The sequence below is a fragment of the Suricata suricatta genome, chromosome 12 (genome assembly GCF_006229205.1).
Source record: "Suricata suricatta isolate VVHF042 chromosome 12, meerkat_22Aug2017_6uvM2_HiC, whole genome shotgun sequence".
NCBI classification, from domain to species: domain Eukaryota; kingdom Metazoa; phylum Chordata; class Mammalia; order Carnivora; family Herpestidae; genus Suricata; species Suricata suricatta.
In genome coordinates this window covers 18170362-18187656 of record NC_043711.1, presented here as the reverse complement: position 1 = coordinate 18187656, position 17295 = coordinate 18170362, and the positions used below count along the sequence as shown (strand labels likewise).

The window sequence follows — 17295 nt, the reverse complement described above, 5'->3', positions numbered from 1 at the left end:
CTCTCATAATCCACAGACACCTCAAAAAGCCGCTAAAGCTCTCTACATGCACCAAGACTAAGATACAGGAAGTCACCCAACACACTCTTAACACCAGTTTCCCCCTCTCAGGCCCCAAGTGTTGATAAAGTTGCAAACTGGAGTTGCAGCTTCTGGGACAGTCCACCCTATAAAGGAAACAACTATTCACAGAAGGCTAATTTAAAGTCTACAAATCCATTTAGTAGTAGTAGTCGTAGTCGTAGTCGTAGTAGTAGTAGTAGTATTTCGCAAATCCATTTTTTAGATTACTTGTAATGCATCCAGGGATCTTGGCTATCATTTGCTTTTACAGACTACTAAGTACTGAATTTGTCACTGACATAGTGCCAAGGAAGTAACAAGGTTCAACCTCCACCACTCAGCGAGCACCTCACACAGGACCAGTGTGCATCGGTCTGGTACTAGTTACCTCCCCGTGGCTCATGACCTGCTAGATGACTCCACAGCACTGAGTGCAGCGCCTGGATACCAAGACCTGCAAATGGTCAGTATACAGCACTTATAAGCCTGGATACAGTAGGCTTTGGTGGATTTTTTAGGTTTTTTGTTTGTTTTCTTAGATTTAATTTTAAGTAATCTCTATAACCAATGTGGCGTTTGAACTCATAACCCTGAAATCAAGAGTCACACACTCCTCTGACCCAACCAGATGCCTTTTTTTTTTTTTAAGTAGGTTCTATACCCAATATGGAGCCCAACGCAGGCTTAAACTCACAACCCTGAGATCAATACCCAAGCTGAGATTAAGTCGGACACTTAACCAACTATGCCACTCAAGCACCCCTGGACACAGTAGGCTGTTAAAAAAATCATTTCCAAAACATTCTGTATGAGAGTGAACATGTTCTAACTTCATCTATGCTTCAACAGGAAAGCAGTGGTCCCGCCCAACAGAACCTGAGGTGTGACTGTCCTCTGGGTATGGGACAGGCCAAGAGGTCAGTGACTATCAGAGGTCCCAGACAGTGGGTGCAATGAGCAACAGCAAATTTTTTGGTCAAACAGGATTTTTTAAAACTTTTTTTTTTATATAAATCTAAATCTGTTCTCAGAAACCTTGATTTTAGGCAAATGCAGAATGAAATAACACCAACAACAATCCACAGCATGGACAGACATAATTTGAGCACATGGCAAATTAAATAATGTACTTGGTGTTTTGCTCTTCAGATGAAAAACAATCGATAAAGTCTGCAGTAATTTGCTTCTGCAGTAATTACTTTTCTCTCTCCATAAGCACCTTGCTCTAATAAAAAAAAATTCATGATACAAATTATATGTTCTTGATAATTTTTACTCAACAAATTTTGACCACCTACTCAGTATTAGATACTTCCCCCATCTGCTCTTTAATTCCAACTCCATTCATGTTTCTATCTCTCTGTAGATGAAGAACAACATAAAATGCAAATGCTTGCTCTAACTTAGAAGATTAAAGTCTCAAGAAGAAATCAGATGAGCCTCTCTTTTTTCCTAATAATAAAAACTTGCCCCACTAGATTGAGTGTCCACTGAGAGCCAATACAGGGCCTAATTTACCTGGCCTGAGCTCAGACTGGTTCACTGAGAAATAAATAGCAAGGCCAGGCCAGGGAGGAGGAGAATGTAGGTCAGCACCAATCAAGGAAAGCCAAGGCCTCAGAGTATGGCCTCTACTTCCTAGACCAGTCAGTTCTTCCAAGAAACTGGGAAGGAAAGGGACAGGAGGACCAAGCAGACATTTGCTTTCACTCAGCCTTCCTTGGGAGACGGACTCACTGTCACCATCCAATGACGTGAGTCAAGACCAAGCCTTCCAGTCAAGTTCAAAAATAGGTCAAAGACCTGAGAGAGTGTACACTAGATCCTTACCTCCTTCCCACTTCCTGGGTTCCTCCTGCCTCACTTGTCATCTCTTCACGCCTGCCACCACTAGCTTTGGCTAATGTCATGTCCAAGATTCCTGGCTCATACCTGACCTCTGCTAAGGTGTCTACTGAACCTTCTGGTTCTTTACTTATCTTCAGGACTGAGCTCCAAGTCCTCTTCTCCCAAGTACTGCCCCTCTTTCACCACTCCAGGAGTGCTTTTCCTCCTATCCAAGGATGTCCAATCCTTGCCACTCATTTAATGATGAGTACACTCCACAGCACATGCCGCAAGTGTTCCGACAGCACAACTGTGCTCCACTTAACCTGGACCACCCAATGAGACAGGTGTTCAACAAACACAAATCAATTTTACCACAAATGTGGCACTTATGCCAAAGTTCAATCTTTCCCTTTGCTTTACCACTTCAAAAATAGCTAGGCATTTCCAGTGTCAAGCATGAGGCTTCTCAGGAAGAGGGAAGCAGAAGACATACCTTTCTGACACACTGTCCACCCAAAGCCAACTGAGGCTGGCTTCCTCAGTAACCATCTTCCTCAAATGAGCTTTGGTCCAACTAACAGACAGGTTTATCAACACCCTCTGAATGCCAGGTCCACCTCCATGAGACAGGCTAAGTTTCTTACTTCAACCAAGGACACAAGCTCTGCTAAGCTCGGGAGCAGTGGCTCTAAACCCTGGTTGCACACTAAAATCACCTGATCAGGGGGCTTAGAAAATATGCCTGGGTCCAACCCCAAATATTCTGAGGTCACTGACCAGGGGTATAGATTCGAACTATCTGTAAACCTTGCTCTAAAGACATAGCAGCTCTGAAATAAGAACAGAGAATGTGGACAGTATGGCTTGGGGCCCAACCACAGATACGGAAGGAATTGGAAACTGCTGCAGCTGAGGAAGAGGACATGAAAATGTAAGAACTTACCCTCAACCCACCACATCTGAAAAATCCTTACCAAGGCAAGGACACCAATACTGAAATTCTTCCTGGGGCCTCAGACCCACAATTCCAGACCCTCTAGAAAGTTTCTCCCACATGTCCTGGCCTCCTCACAAATCAATGCTGCTCACAGGCAGCCCTAGCACCACACGGAACACCCAGGTGTAATACTGGAGTTGTGCTCTCTCCAGTCTCCCTGACCTCAGTCTTCCTCCAGCAATCAGAGGCTGCAGCAGTGTCTGGCTCCACTCTGATTCTGTGGCATGAGCACAAGCACCTGAACCAGACCTCCAGGTGCTGCCAAGGCTTGTTTTCTCATCAGTGAAATGGGGACCATGCTGTCACTGACCTGCCAGTCAGGATGAACTGAAGGTGATACATCAGGTCCTCAGCCCAGTGCCTGCATGGACAGAGCACTCTAAAGACTGCCTCTTTTATTTTTTTAATGTTTTTATTTATTTTTGAGAGAGACAGAGAGAGACAGCATGAGCAGGGGAGGGTCAGAGAGAGGGGGAGTCACCGAATCTGAAGCAGTCTCCAGGCTCTGAGCTAGCTGTCACCACAGAACCCGATGTGCGGCTCGAACCCACAAACCATGAGATCATGACCTGAGCCGAAGCTGGATGCTTAACCAACTGAGCCATCCAGGTGCCCCAAGACTCCCTCTTTTAATTACCATGGTAATTAAATTAAAAAAATAAAGAATTAAAAATAAATAAAAACATAAAAAAATTTTTTAAATTACTATGGTTTACCCTGCACTCACCTGCCATAATGAGGAGTATTGTGTTCTGGAGACTGCAACACCTGCAGACTGACATGTGATCATGGATCCTCACAGCGACCCTACTGAACAGCTAAAGTCCCCTTTATGACATGAAAAAAAATGGAAATCCATAGCCAGTAAGAGGCAGCGCCAGCACCCAAGGCCCAGTTCATCAGATTAACTTGCCCAAGCCACAATTGCCATCACATGTCTCTGGCATTCCAGGCAGCTCATGACAGCTGCCTGTGGATCAGGTCCACCCTCACTGCCTGGCACAAAAAGAAGTACTCATAAATGTTTGCTTAGTGGAGTTTTTCCTAGCTCCCTCTCACCCTCCACCTCCTAGACCCCTAAATGCTACTTCCTCGGAAAACCTGCCAAACTCAGTCCTCATTAAATTCTCAGATCTGATTTGCCCACATAGTCTAATGATGGCACAGGGAGGACATGACACTAGTACCTGCCTGGGGGAGGTCTTCCCATGACACTAGTACCTGCGTGGGGGAGAATTATGCCAAAGAGCATATGAAACACGGGTACGTATGCTCCACCGCCTCAAAAGACATGCACCATCACTTCAGAGCTCTGACAACAGCCATAGGCATTGCCTGGGGGGCTGGATGTTAGGGTCCCTGGTATCGACATCCTGGTATATCCTTCCTCTTTAGATATCAAGTCAATGGTTCTAAATTTTCCCTATCAATTAAGCAGCAATAAATTACTTTTGAGCAGACAGGGCCTTCTTTTGTTGCTAAAGTCCATCTTACTCTGCTAGTATCTTGTTCATTTATTCCAACAAAAGCTGGACATTCATGAAACTTTTATTCAAACACAACATGATTAAGTAACTGAATACAAAATTAGTTTTAGAAGACTTTCCATAAATAAAAAGATGTATCATGCATCTATATCTTGGTTTCAACTAAAAGGCACCAAGGCTCCTAGTGGAAAGGGCTGATATGAGGCTGGGGTAAGGAGGCTGGAATATTTTGTTGCATCAGAAAGTCAGGGAGTACTGAAACAATGATGGGGACATGTCAAAAGAACACAAGAAGGGCGCCTGGGTGGCTCAGTCGGTTAAGCCTCCGACTTTGGCTCAGGTCAGATCTCACATTAGTGGATTCAGGCCCCGCGTCAGGCTCTGTGCTGACAGCTAGCTCAGAGCCTGGAGCCGGCTTCCGGTTCTGTGTCTCCTTCTCTCTCTGCCCCTCCCCCTCTCATGCTCTGTCTCTCTCTGTATCAAAAATAAATAAAACATTAAAAAAAAAAAAAGAACACAAGAGGGGCACCTAGGTGTCTCAATTGGTTACACACCTGACTTCAGCTCAGGTCATGATCTTAACAGTTTGTGAGTTCAAGCCCTGCGTCCAGCTCTGCTGTCAGCACAGAGCCCGCTAGGGATTCTCTGTCCCCCTCTCTCTCTCTGCCCCTCCTCTCCTGGCGCGCGCAAGATCCCTCTTTCAAATAAATAAATAAAACACCTGAGCCAGCCTGAAGAGGCTCCCGTAGCCAAACCTGGGACGATCTGGGCCTGAAAATAAATAATGACAAGAATCACAGTAAATTACCAATATGAACTAATAAACAAAATAGCCAACGAATAAATATATGGAGGCAGGAGGGAAGAAAGCTCTTCTAGAATAAATGACACCCACACAGAAGGAATGATCTTAGAAGCATCAATGGATCCTGAAAGTAGAAGGTCAAAGTCCAATGAAAAACAGGATCTCTACACAGTCTCAAAGTGTCCCGCCACAAATTACCTGTTAATGGCGAAGGGAAAATCAGCAACTTTACAATAGAAAAAACTGCCAGGTACATCTTTAACCAGGACTGATCATCAAAACAAGCTGCATCTCAAACCACAATGAGTACCACCTCACACTGGTCAGAATGGCTAAAATTAACACAGGAAACAACAGATGCTGGTGAGGGATGTGGAGAAAGGGGAACCCCACTGCACTGTTAGCAGGAATACAAACTGGTACAACCACTCTGGAAAACAGTGTGGAGGTTACTCAAATAATTAAAAATAGAACTACCTTAAGACCCAGCAATTACACTACCAGGAATTTATCCAAAGGATAAATACAAAAATGCTGATTCAAAGGGGCACAGGCACCCCAATGTTTACAGCAGTACTATCAACAAAAGCCAAGTTATGGAAAGAGCCCAAATGTCCATCAACTGATGATTAAGAGGATGTGGTATAGGAGCATCCAAGTGGCTCAGTCAGTTAAGCATCCGAATTCTGCTCAGGTCATGATCTCACAGTTCATGGGTTCAAGATCCATGTCAGGCTCTATGCTGACAGCTCCAAACCTGGAGCCTGCTTCAGATTCTGTGTCTTCGTCTCTTTCTCTCTCTCTCTGCCCCTCCCCCACTTGCACTCTGTCTTTCTCTCTCAAAAATAAACATTAAAAAATTATTTTAAGGTGTGTGTGTGTGTGTGTGCGCAATAAAATACTTGGTGATGAAAAAGAATGTAATATTGCCAGTTGCAACAACATGGATGGAACTGGAGGGTATTATGCTAAGCAAAATAAGTCAGAGAAAGATGTCATATGATTTCACTCATATGTGGAATTTGAGAAACTTAAAGATGAACATAGGGAAAGGGAAGGAAAAATAAGACAAAAACAGAGAGGGAGGCAAACCACAAAAGACTCTTAAATACAGAGAACAAACTGAGGGTTGATGGGGGTAGGTTAAATGTGTGATGGGCATTAAGGAGGGCATGTGTTGGGACGAGCACTGGATATTATATGTAAGTTATGAATCACTGGATTCTACTCCTGAAGCCAAGACTACACTGTATGTTAGCTAACTTTAAAAAAAAAAAAAGAACAAGCTGCATCTCGTACCTACTCATAGGGGACAGTGAATCAAAGATACTATTAAAACAACTTTGGAAATCTGAATATGTACTGTAAAATAGGTACACCAATGTTAAATGTCCTCATTTTTTTAAAATCTTTTTTAGATTTATTTCTTTGTTTTGAGAAAGAGAGCAAGACAGAGAGAGCCAGAGAGTGAGTGCAAATGCACAAGCAAGTGAGGGGCAGAGAGAGAGGGAGAGACAGAATCCCAAGCAGGCTCTATGCACCAGCAGAGAGCCCCAAACAGGCTCAAACTCATGAACCATGAGAGCATGACCTGACCCAAGATCAAAAGTCAGATACTTAACCAAGTCACCCAGGTGCCCCTTAAATGCCCTGATTTTTTTTTTTATTTTTTAATGTCTACTTATTTTTGAGTGAGTGAGTGAGAGAGAGAGAGAATAGGCAAAGGAAAGGCAGAGAGGGAGACACAGAATTAGAAGCAGGCTCCAGGCTCTGAGCTGTCCCCAAAGAGCCCAACCTGGGTCCCAAACTCACAGACTGTGAGATCATGACCTAAGCCAAAGTCAAATACGTAACTGACTGAACCACTCAGGTGTCCCTTAAATGTCCTGAATTTGACAGATGACCTATAGTAAGAGAATGTCCTAGGAAATACATAATTAAGAATTTTGGAATTTAAAAAAAAAGAATTTTGGAGTAAAGGAATGTGATGTTTGCCAATTACTTATACAAATGGTTCAGGAAAAAAATGTATAGAAAGAAAACAGAGGGAATAACAATAAAGCAAACAAAGCAAAATATAAACAAATGATTCAAAGGAAAGCATATTTAGGTGTTCCTAATACTCACCTTGCAATTTTTCTGTAAGTCTGAAATTACATTGAAATTTGCAAGTTAGAGGTACCTGGCTGGCTCAAGTCCAAAGAGTATGTGACTCTTGATCTCAGGGTCGTGAATTTGAGTCCCATGCTGGGTGTAGAGATTACTTAAACAAACAAACAAACAAACAAATATTATAGAAATATATGTCATGTAAAATGGATAGAAAACAAGTGGCAAGAAAAAGGAATGTGGTGCATGTTCCACCTCCCCTCTCAGAACCTCAGTTCTTCCCCAGCAAAGGAGGGATATTCATCAACAATTGTGCGGCAAACTCCACAGTTGAGCTCTATAAACTGTGACAGCCTATGTAACCCTAGCCCCACCACTTACTTCACACCCTAGTGCCCTGCCCACTCACATTCCAGGGTCCAGCCTCTAAACCCCCAGACTGCACGTTTCAAAACACACATCCCACCAGGCCCCGGCGCCCTCCAAGTTTGTAAGGGGAAATGAGGGTATTTTAAAAGCATTTTCCTCCAGAAACACTACAAACACAAAATAACACAAAAAAGGACTTTGTTTTAAAAGTGACTTGGGTTATAATGGAAGAAAATGTCACGCTGGGGTCTGAAATTACTACACTGGGCTATGTTTGCTTAAGATTAAAAATAGCTTCATCTTCCCTTCCCAGGAGCCTTCCCTCCCGGAAGAAAAAACCCCATCCAGACCATCACCAAGTTCAGAGGTCCCAGAGCTAAACGCAAGGTCTGGGCAGGCTTAATAACCCAGTGTTTCTCAATATCAGACTCCCCACTAACAATTCCTGATCACAATCCAGAAGATACACAGTAAGACTCACAAAGATGCCATCAACTGTCTGGTCCTTACCTTTGGGATCAATGCAATAAAAGCAATTCCTATGGGGGTAAAACAAATTCCAATAATACAACAGGGCACAAGAAAACCCAGGCCCTCAGGTGAGCAGGCTGGGTTTCCTCAGTAGCTGTCCACAAGTGACATATTTTATGTGCCTCTAAATTCATACACAAGTACATCTCTCTTTAATTCATTCTTAAAGCTCAAATGGAATCACATATTTCATAATTGTTACTTTTTAAAATTTACTAGAACTGGAAGACCTCAGCCCCAGTGGCTGGACCCAACTCCTCACTCGCTCTTGGTTCTTGTGGCATATTTAAGTGTCTAAGTATCCTGCCTCTTTTGCTCTCAAGGGTGCTCTCACTCTCATAGCTGCACTCAGCTGGGAGGAAATCTGAGCATAAAATCCTAGATGTGAAATTGCTGGGTCAAAGGTTATATACAGTAGAACTGATATGTTACATTCCCACCTAAGGATAGAAGTGACTTTCCCCTACTTTTGCTAAAATTGTTATTGGCACACTCCTTCATTAACAACATAAGAAGGAAGAGGAAGGAGAATGGGAAAGGTTGAAACAGCATGAGAAAAGTTTGTCCCTCTCCTATTCCTTGTATACTGAGCATGGTGGGTAGCAGGTGTCATGAATTCAAACAGGGAGTACTGGTACTTCACAATCAGCCAGCATGACAGTATGGGAGGGTGAGCATCTAGATGAGTAATGAATCAACACATGGTGCTATGTTTTTCTAAGAGGAAAACTGCTATGGAGAATTTATGGGCAAATAACTCCAAATAATAAGGTATCTGTGGTGTTCTTTGCTCCCAATGTTTCTTACCAGGACCAGCCCTCTGGACCAGAGTACCTCCTGAGCCCAACCCAGAACAACTCTATGGTCAGGGCAGGGGAATACAGGCATAAGTTCTGAACACAAGGAGAGGAGAAGGAAACTAGAGAGTATTTGGGGGCTCCTGAATCTAACCTTCATATCTAGTTTCACTGTTCTAAAAAACATTAACTTTCTTTAATCATTACTTCCAAATCTAAGTTTGATGCCTACTGTCCTTCAACTAAGAGGCAGGGCCTGACAGGAATGCTGGAGACCAGCTGTCCTGGAGATGGCACCCTCCCTCTTAGGGCCCTGGGGAAAGAGCCACCTAGCCCAGGCCAGTGCAGCCATCTGGGACAGGCAGTCATGCACCTAAGCACAGAAGTACTCACCAGTCACTCTCCTCTTTCTCTCAGATCTGCCTAAGTTATAAATGTGGATAATTAACCTAACAGAAAGTGTTCCCATAACAGTGATTGACATTCCAAAGTCCTAAGATGACCTTCCCAACTCTCTGTCATGTTAGTTCTTGGTTCGAAAACCTGGAAAAACCAGGTGACCTAGGCAACTTCACCAAGATGAGAAGTAACAGGAACTGGGAGCCATATCCCACCATGAGGACCATGATACACACCCTGGAGAAGAACACCAGGACCAGCAGATGCTATGGTTACATTATCTTCTAGAGACAGACACCAAACTATTGAGGGATGAAGTGACCAGATATCTGAGACTTGCTTCAAAATTATGTGGGGTGGGGCAGCGGTTAGAAGCATGAGTGGGGATTCACTGCACTAATCACTAAGAGTGTACCTGAAACTCTCCATAATAAAAAGTTCAAAAATAAAATACAACAAGAAGCATATAAACAAAATCCCTAGTTTACTAAAACATCAACTCTATCCACAATTCACTCTCAGTATATACCAATAGAAGACATGGACAAAAACATTTATATCAGTATTATTCATGTCAAAAACTAGACATAGTGCAAATGTCTACCAACCAGAAAAGCAGTAAACTGTGATATATTCATGTGAAATACTATACAACAAAAGAGAATAAAATGCTGTACAGAACCACACAGATGCCACTACACACCTAAGCAAGAAAAACACAAATGACAATACACACACATTCTATCATTCCACCTACATGAAGATCAAGAGCAGCAAGCTTAAGGACAGAGGTCAGAAGAGTGATGGCTTTAGAGGAGGGGCATCTGGGTGGCTCAATTTGTTGAGCATCTCTTGATTTTGGCTCAGATCACGTCTCATGGTTCACGGGTATGAGCACTGACAACTCAGAGCCTGCTTGGGATTCTCTGTCTCCCTCTCTCTGACCCTCCCCTGCTCGCTTGGCAAGCTCTCTCTCTCTCTCTCTCTCAAAATAAATAAATTTTATGGGGCGCCTGGGTGGCTCGTCGGCTAAGCCTCCGACTTCGGCTCAGGTCAGATCTCACATTCGTGGGTTCGAGCCCCACATCAGGCTCTGTGCTGACAGCTAGCTCAGAGCCTGGAGCCTGCTTCCGGTTCTGTGTCTCCTTCTCTCTCTGCCCCTCCCCCTCACATGCTCTGTCTCTCTCTGTATCAAAAATAAATAGAAACATTAAAAAAAATCAAAATAAATAAACTTTAAAAAAAAAAGAAGAAGAAGATGAGCGGTTACTTTTGAGGAGATGCTGATTGGGGAAAGGCACAATGGAACCCTCTGGAAGTGTTCAATATCTTGATCTGAATGGTGTATACATACGTAAAAATGGGTTGAGCTGTACATCTATTTACGCATTTTACTACATGTATAAATAATGCTTCAATTTTTTAAAAATTGGTGACATAAAAAAATCAAATGCTACTAGTTACCAGGTAATTCAGCAAAATATCTTTATCTATAAAAGATATATTTTCAAAGCCTCAAGAATGAGGAAATGCAGCTCTGGCCTAAGGTAAACTGGCCAGCGCCTGCTACCTGCTAACGCCTGAGGGGAAAGCGGGGCCTCCTAAGGACCTTCACTGCTAGCTAATCATAGGTAGCAAAAAATACCAGAGCCGCCAGCACTAGCAACATGGCTTTACCTCCTGCTTAACACCCTAAACAAGCAGCCATAATTATGCCCTCACCAAAACCTGAATAATTCTATTTTTAAATGTAATAGTAAAGCTCTCTCACACGGGAGATTCGGCAATGCCCATCCCCACCACGCCTGCTGCTGGCTGCCTAACACCCACTCCCATGGGCAGCTCCTGACCACTGCTAGACAGCCGCGGCGGCCTTTCCTCCGGCACAGCCCACACCTCCCTGACTGAATTCCTTACATTCTCATCCCTAAAGGACAAACTCCCAGAAAACTTGGATTCAAAACAAGAAAACAAAACCTGGTCTACTTCCTTAGGCCTAAGCAATCTTAGTGGACAGATACAAGGCTTTGAAATTAAGTATAAAATAAATGAAATTTTAAATGTGTGAAATAATAACACCACAAACAAAACACCACATGCACATGTTAAGTGTCTCAGCACTAGGGAAAGGCCAGATAAATCCCAGTACAGTACACGATACCTTTCCTCAGGAGCAATTTCTACCTGAAGGGCAATGGGCTCAGTATATACAAAGGTACAGGCCAGCCACTAGCACAGCCCTTTACCTCCAGATCCTCACAGCAATAGTGGATTAGGTGGCTGCTGTCTCTGAGGTGAGCACAGAGTCACCCTCATATCAAACATAGGCCTGGGCTGCCCATCAAATCCTGAGGTAAGCTGAGTGGGGCCTGCAAACAAGAAAGCCAGGGCCAGCTGACAAATTCCTGGCCTGGAGGCTACCTACTCTCACACCGAAACAATCTCTGGCAGCCCACATCTTTAGCCACCTGCCAGCACAGTTGTAGCACTGGCAGCTGGCACACTTCCCTATTCTGACAGGCAGGTTTCTGTACCCAGAGCCTGAGACCAGCATGTGAGGCCACAACCACAGCCCACAGAGCCTTCCACTGTTCACCCAGCCCACTGGCCTAATGGCACAGATACGAGGAAAAGACTGGATTCTGGCTGCTCTCTATGCCCTATCCGTTTCTCCATTTCCTTACCATTGGGGCTGTGCCCTACAAGAAGAAAATCCTCTGAAACAGCTTTCAAACAACAGAGAAAATTTGTAAAACACAATACTCATGGGACGGAGTATGAGGCAACCATTTAAATCATCAGGATCAACACTTTCATGAGTAAACAGAGGTTTCCACAGTACCCCAGATGGTAAGCAATCATATAGGATGAGATTCCCTCTCCTAAGCCTCAAACAGCTTTTTTCCCATCACAACACTATATAAATAATGGGGGAAAGGAAGGGAGGAAAGTTGAAGAAAGGGGACAAAATGAAGGACAGGGAAAGGCAGGGACACTGGGCATTAAGGGGAAGGGAGGGTCTGAGAGGTGAATGGTGCTGTGAGTCCACTTTGGTGAATCAGACCAGAGGAGACATCAGGCTCTTCCTCTTGCAACACCTGTCACATGGGTCCTGGACAGACTGGTGTGACAGGGACTGCAGAGCGAGTGAGAGGCTGGGCTGGGCCTGGCCTCCCCTCAGGCCCTTGTCCTCCCACGGAAGTGGTGCTCTGGGTACCAGCAATGAGCAAAGTGGAACAAGAGGAAAGCAGCTCTCCAGAGGGAAGATGCGTAACACCCCAGCCATGCCAGAGATCCAAACGTGAGGCTGAGCAAGCTTTTGGATCCAGCCACCAATTCACAGAATACACAAAGAAAAGCATGGCTGGCCTGCAGCCTAAGACATTATCTACTAAATTTGGACTGTGGAAGGGGCGCCTGGGTGGCTCAGTCAGTTAAGCATCTAACTTCAGCTCAGGTCATGATCTCACAGTACATGAGTTTGAGCCCTGCATCAGGCTCTGTGCTGACAGCTCAGGGCCTAGAGCCTGCTTCGGATTCCGTGTCTCCCTCTCTCTCCGCCCTTGTTCTGCTTGTGCTCTGTCAAACAAATTAAAAAATAAGCTTTTAAAAAAATGTGGACTGTGGGAAGACTACAAATCTAAGTGTCCAGTGTCTTCAGCAGATAATTGCAAGGAAAAGGGATAGAGGGGGAATCTATAGATTAAAGAGACTTCGAAGACATATCAAGTTTTAAAAATGGTCAAAATTAGGGCACCTGGCTGGCTCAGTCAGGAGAGCATGCAACTCTTGATCTCAAGGTTGTGAGTTCAAGCCCCATGCTGGGTGTGGAGCCTACTTTAAAAAAAAAAAAAAAAAAAGGAAAGATTAAACTACAGTGCCTAAGGATAAACATGTGGGAGATAAAAAACAAAACTATATGTAAGGAAATAGATACAAAAAACAGGTTGGGGGTCACCTTTGGAAGGAAGGAAATAGGGAGCTGTAGCAGGGATGGGACCCACCCAGAGCAATCTGGTGGGCCAGCCAAGCTCTATTTCTTGACCTTATAATTCACTAAGCTACACTTTTTCGAGGGGAAGTGGTTGTTTTCTCTCTTTTTTTGTTTTATTTTATACTAGTAAAGTTGAAAAACAGGTTAAAAAATATTTTTAGGGGCACCTGGCTGACTCAGTTGGTAGTGTAGGCAACTCTTGATCTTGGGGTCATGAATTCAAGCCCCACCATAGGTGTGGAGCCTACTTTAAAAAATATATATGTATATAATATATATAGTTTTAATAAGGTAAAGTGATATTGCAACAAAATGAATGCAGAAACAATTTAAGAATCCAGTTGTCTTCTACAAGCCAGATATTAGAGAATTTGCAAAACTGCAAAAAAGAAAATAATACAATAAGATGAAGTAAACAGGGGTGCCTAGGTGTCTCAATTAAGTATCTGACTCTTGATCTGGACTCAGGTCACGCGCTCATGGTCATGAGATTGAGCCCCAAATCAAGCCCCCAGTTAAGCTCCATGCTCAGCATGGAGCCTACTTATAAGGTACTCCCTTTTTCCCTCCCTCTCTCTCTCTCTCCCTGACTCACACTCTTGTGTTCTCCCTCACCAAACAAAAAAAAAAGATGAAATTATCATAAAACAACCAACCCTGGAAGAGCTTGAAGACTGTGCAAAGTAGAACATGTAGAAAGAAAACCTAGCCAGAAGGTGAACACAGAGATTAGCTCCACAGACAACTAGGCGGGTACCTCCAATTCTGGGGTTCAGCATAAGGAATCCCCAGTGGCCACTAACCCGGTGCTATGCCTTCCAATAGCTGTTAGTTATTAAGCTGATAATGCAGCCACCTATGTGGCTCCTTTATCCATCTCTCAACTGGTTCCCAGGGATACCAGCTGTTGTTTACTTTTATCTGGGGGACCAAAAAATCCCAACATGTCCCCTCCAGGCATTACTCCTCCCACCGCAGATTTTCCTCACTCCCACAGCCTGAAGAGTTTTAACTTGCTCCCCTGGTAAAGCACATCAACACTGCCTTTCAGATTCCACCATTCCTCAACTCTGGCCTAGACCAACCTCACTGCCTTGGTTTCTGTTCAGAGGCTACCTCTATCTACACCACCATTAACCCATCATCTCAGGGCTGGTCAAAGTCTCCTATCTCCACTCCTAGCCGACTTGACCCCACAGTGGTTTCTAGTCCCCATTCCTTGCTGTCCCCTTGCCTCCCACCTCCTGCAGCCAACTTGAGGATTAACAGAGCAAACTTAACAAAGTTCCTCTGCTTACCGTTATCTTCTGTCTCCCCTCCTCTTTCCAGAGTTCTTCTAATCCCCCTTCCATCTCTTCCTGCAGCTTCCTCAATTATCCCCCAAATCGCCTGCATATCCTTATCCAAATCACTACCTAAGGAAGAGGGTTCCTATGGCTCACTTTGACCAATCACTGAAACACTTTTTTGCAGGCCCTACTGGGATCACCTGAGGCATGGCATCAACCAGAAACTGGTTCAACAGGTCACAGACATACCTTTGTGCGCCCAAATGTCAGTCTGGCTTTGAAAATAATCTACAACTGCAGAGTTGTTCAATCACTGTGTTGTATGCCTGAAACTAACAGTGGTGTGTCAACTACAGTAAAAATATCACCATCATCATCATCACCATCATCATCATCTAGAACTGCCTCCCAGGCTCTCCAAAGTCCTCTTCCTGATCCCTCTATCACTCTCTGAGATGAACCTAGCCTCGTCTCCCCCTAAAAATGAATCAGAGGCAAACTGCCTATGATCACATCTGGGGATATAACCCTCAGCCTCTCCAAAACACACTTTCTTCTAAAAACTACCGAATGAGAAGAAATAATCATCACTTCTCCTTCCTCTTTCGCCTCAGTGGGGCAGGGCCCATACGTGTCTCACCCATCACCAGATCCATCCCCAGAGCCTAGCACAGTGCCCAAGACCTGACAGGAACTAAAACATCACCTGCGAATGAAGGAACTGCAACTCAATACCAACAGCACCCAGCACCACTGCATGCCAGCTGACAGTCTCCACAGTCCATAGACTAGCCTGTCTTCTAAGGCTGCTTAATAGTATTTAATCTTTAACACTTCCTAGATCAAATTCCTTTTGTCTTTAACTTTTTCCAATTATAAGCACAGATTCATTAGGTGTGCTAATGCATGTAAAACACTTACAATAAGGACCTGACACAGAATAAACACTTTAAAATATACATATAGGGGCATCTGGGTGGCCCAGTCAGCTGAGTGCCTGACTCATGATTTTGGCTCAGGTCACGATCTCAGGGTTCTTGAGACTGAGACCCGCATGGGGCTCTGTGCTGACAGTGCAGAGCCTGACTAGGATTCTCTCTCTCCCTCTCTCTCTGCTCCTCCTCTGCTCTCTTGCTCTCTCTCTCAAAATAAATATTTTTAAAAAAAGTTTTAATATACATACAAAATACAAATAATCCAGTCACCCATAATCTCATATGAGTATAAGGTTTCTGTGCTTCACACAACCTACATAAGCAGATCGGTTAAGAACATGGGCATTCCTATGTACACTACTAAGGTGTCCTGGTATCTCCATCTCAGACACCAATGTGAAATACAACTGCCAATGTCAGTGATTCCCTCCAAAATGACAAGGAGTCTGGAGTGCCTGCAGTAGAAATGGACTTGCTTCAATACTGGGGTCTCTTCAGTTCTATTGAGAATCAGCTCCTATACAGTGGCTTTCTCTGGACTGCCTCGTTCAGCACTGTCGGGGAACACTGCCAGGCTGGGAGCAACCCTGTGGGCTCTGCTTCCCCTCTAGCCTATCAGAGGACTTTTTTTTTTTTTAAGCCTTTTTTATTTTTTTTTATTTTTTATTTTTGAGAGACAGAGAGAGACAGTGCAAGCAGGGGAGGTCAGAGAGAGAGAGAGAGAGAGAGAGAGAGAGAGAGAGGGAGGGAGGGGAACACAGAATCCTAAACAGGCTCCAGGCTCTGAGCTAGCTGTCAGCACAGAGCCAGAGGCGGGGCTCAAACCCACAAACCGTGAGATCATGACCTGAGCCGAAGCCGGACGCTCAACCAACTGAGCCACCCAGGTGCCCCTCAGAGGATTTAGAGTGAGCATTTAGAGCTTCATTTTCAACTCCCCTCTGGTGGTATCATAGCATTTTCTTATCTAGTAACACCCAACAGCTCTACCTTCACCTGCCTCTAACACAAAGGTCAAAAACCAGATGCCTCCACTATCTGGAAATCACATGGAGACTGCCCCATGGGAACTCAGAGGCAGCTTCCACCCAACACAGAATCATAAAACACAGGCCTACCTATATCGCTTGGAGGCTAGAACCCAATTTTTGCCTTTAAGAAAACTATTCTCTGCTTAGAAGTTGGGCACTGTTGCCTGTACCCTCATCCTCATCACACCCCAAAGATCTGTGCTCAATTTGTCCCTCTAGGAGTCAAGGAAGCCCAAAACAGTTCTGGTTTCCAGGGAGGATGTTGACTTTACAGACTAAGGTTCAAACATTCCATACTAAGTTCTTCCTATTAACCAAAATAACAATAATAATAATAGTAATACCTCAAAATTCCTGCTCTAAAGAAGTCCAACCCTACTGCTTACTGAATTACATGTTTCAGGTATAGAATCTGCTGCTGCCAACATATAACCAGGAGCACTCACTCACTCCTGGTCTCTCAAAATGCACGTTGGCTACAAAGTCAAAGCTTAATATTATAAGTTACCCAGTCAGGAGGTCATATGGTCATGGGAGGAAAAAATAAGTACATGTATAGTCCTTTGAAAACCAAAGGCTTTCACTCTAAGGCATCCACTGCTGCTGCTAACTTGAAAAGATATAAACAGTATACAGAAAAAGAAAACAAAGCACTTCCA

General features: G+C 44.0%; 1 protein-coding gene across 3 annotated transcripts in view; it reads right to left on the bottom strand.

Moving 5' to 3' along the window:
- The window catches only part of DAG1 (dystroglycan 1), a 61386-nt gene that overhangs the window by 38537 nt on the left and 5554 nt on the right, over nt 1-17295 (bottom strand). The window contains exon 1 of one of the 3 annotated variants that reach the window (XM_029917385.1): nt 7310-7391. The exons of 1 other annotated variant lie outside the window; for it this stretch is intronic. The gene's annotated coding sequence lies outside the window, so the exon portion shown is untranslated. Of the gene's footprint in view, nt 1-5098; nt 5115-7309; nt 7392-17295 lie in introns of those variants that run through there. One more of the 3 variants, XM_029917386.1, reaches the window with a different exon arrangement.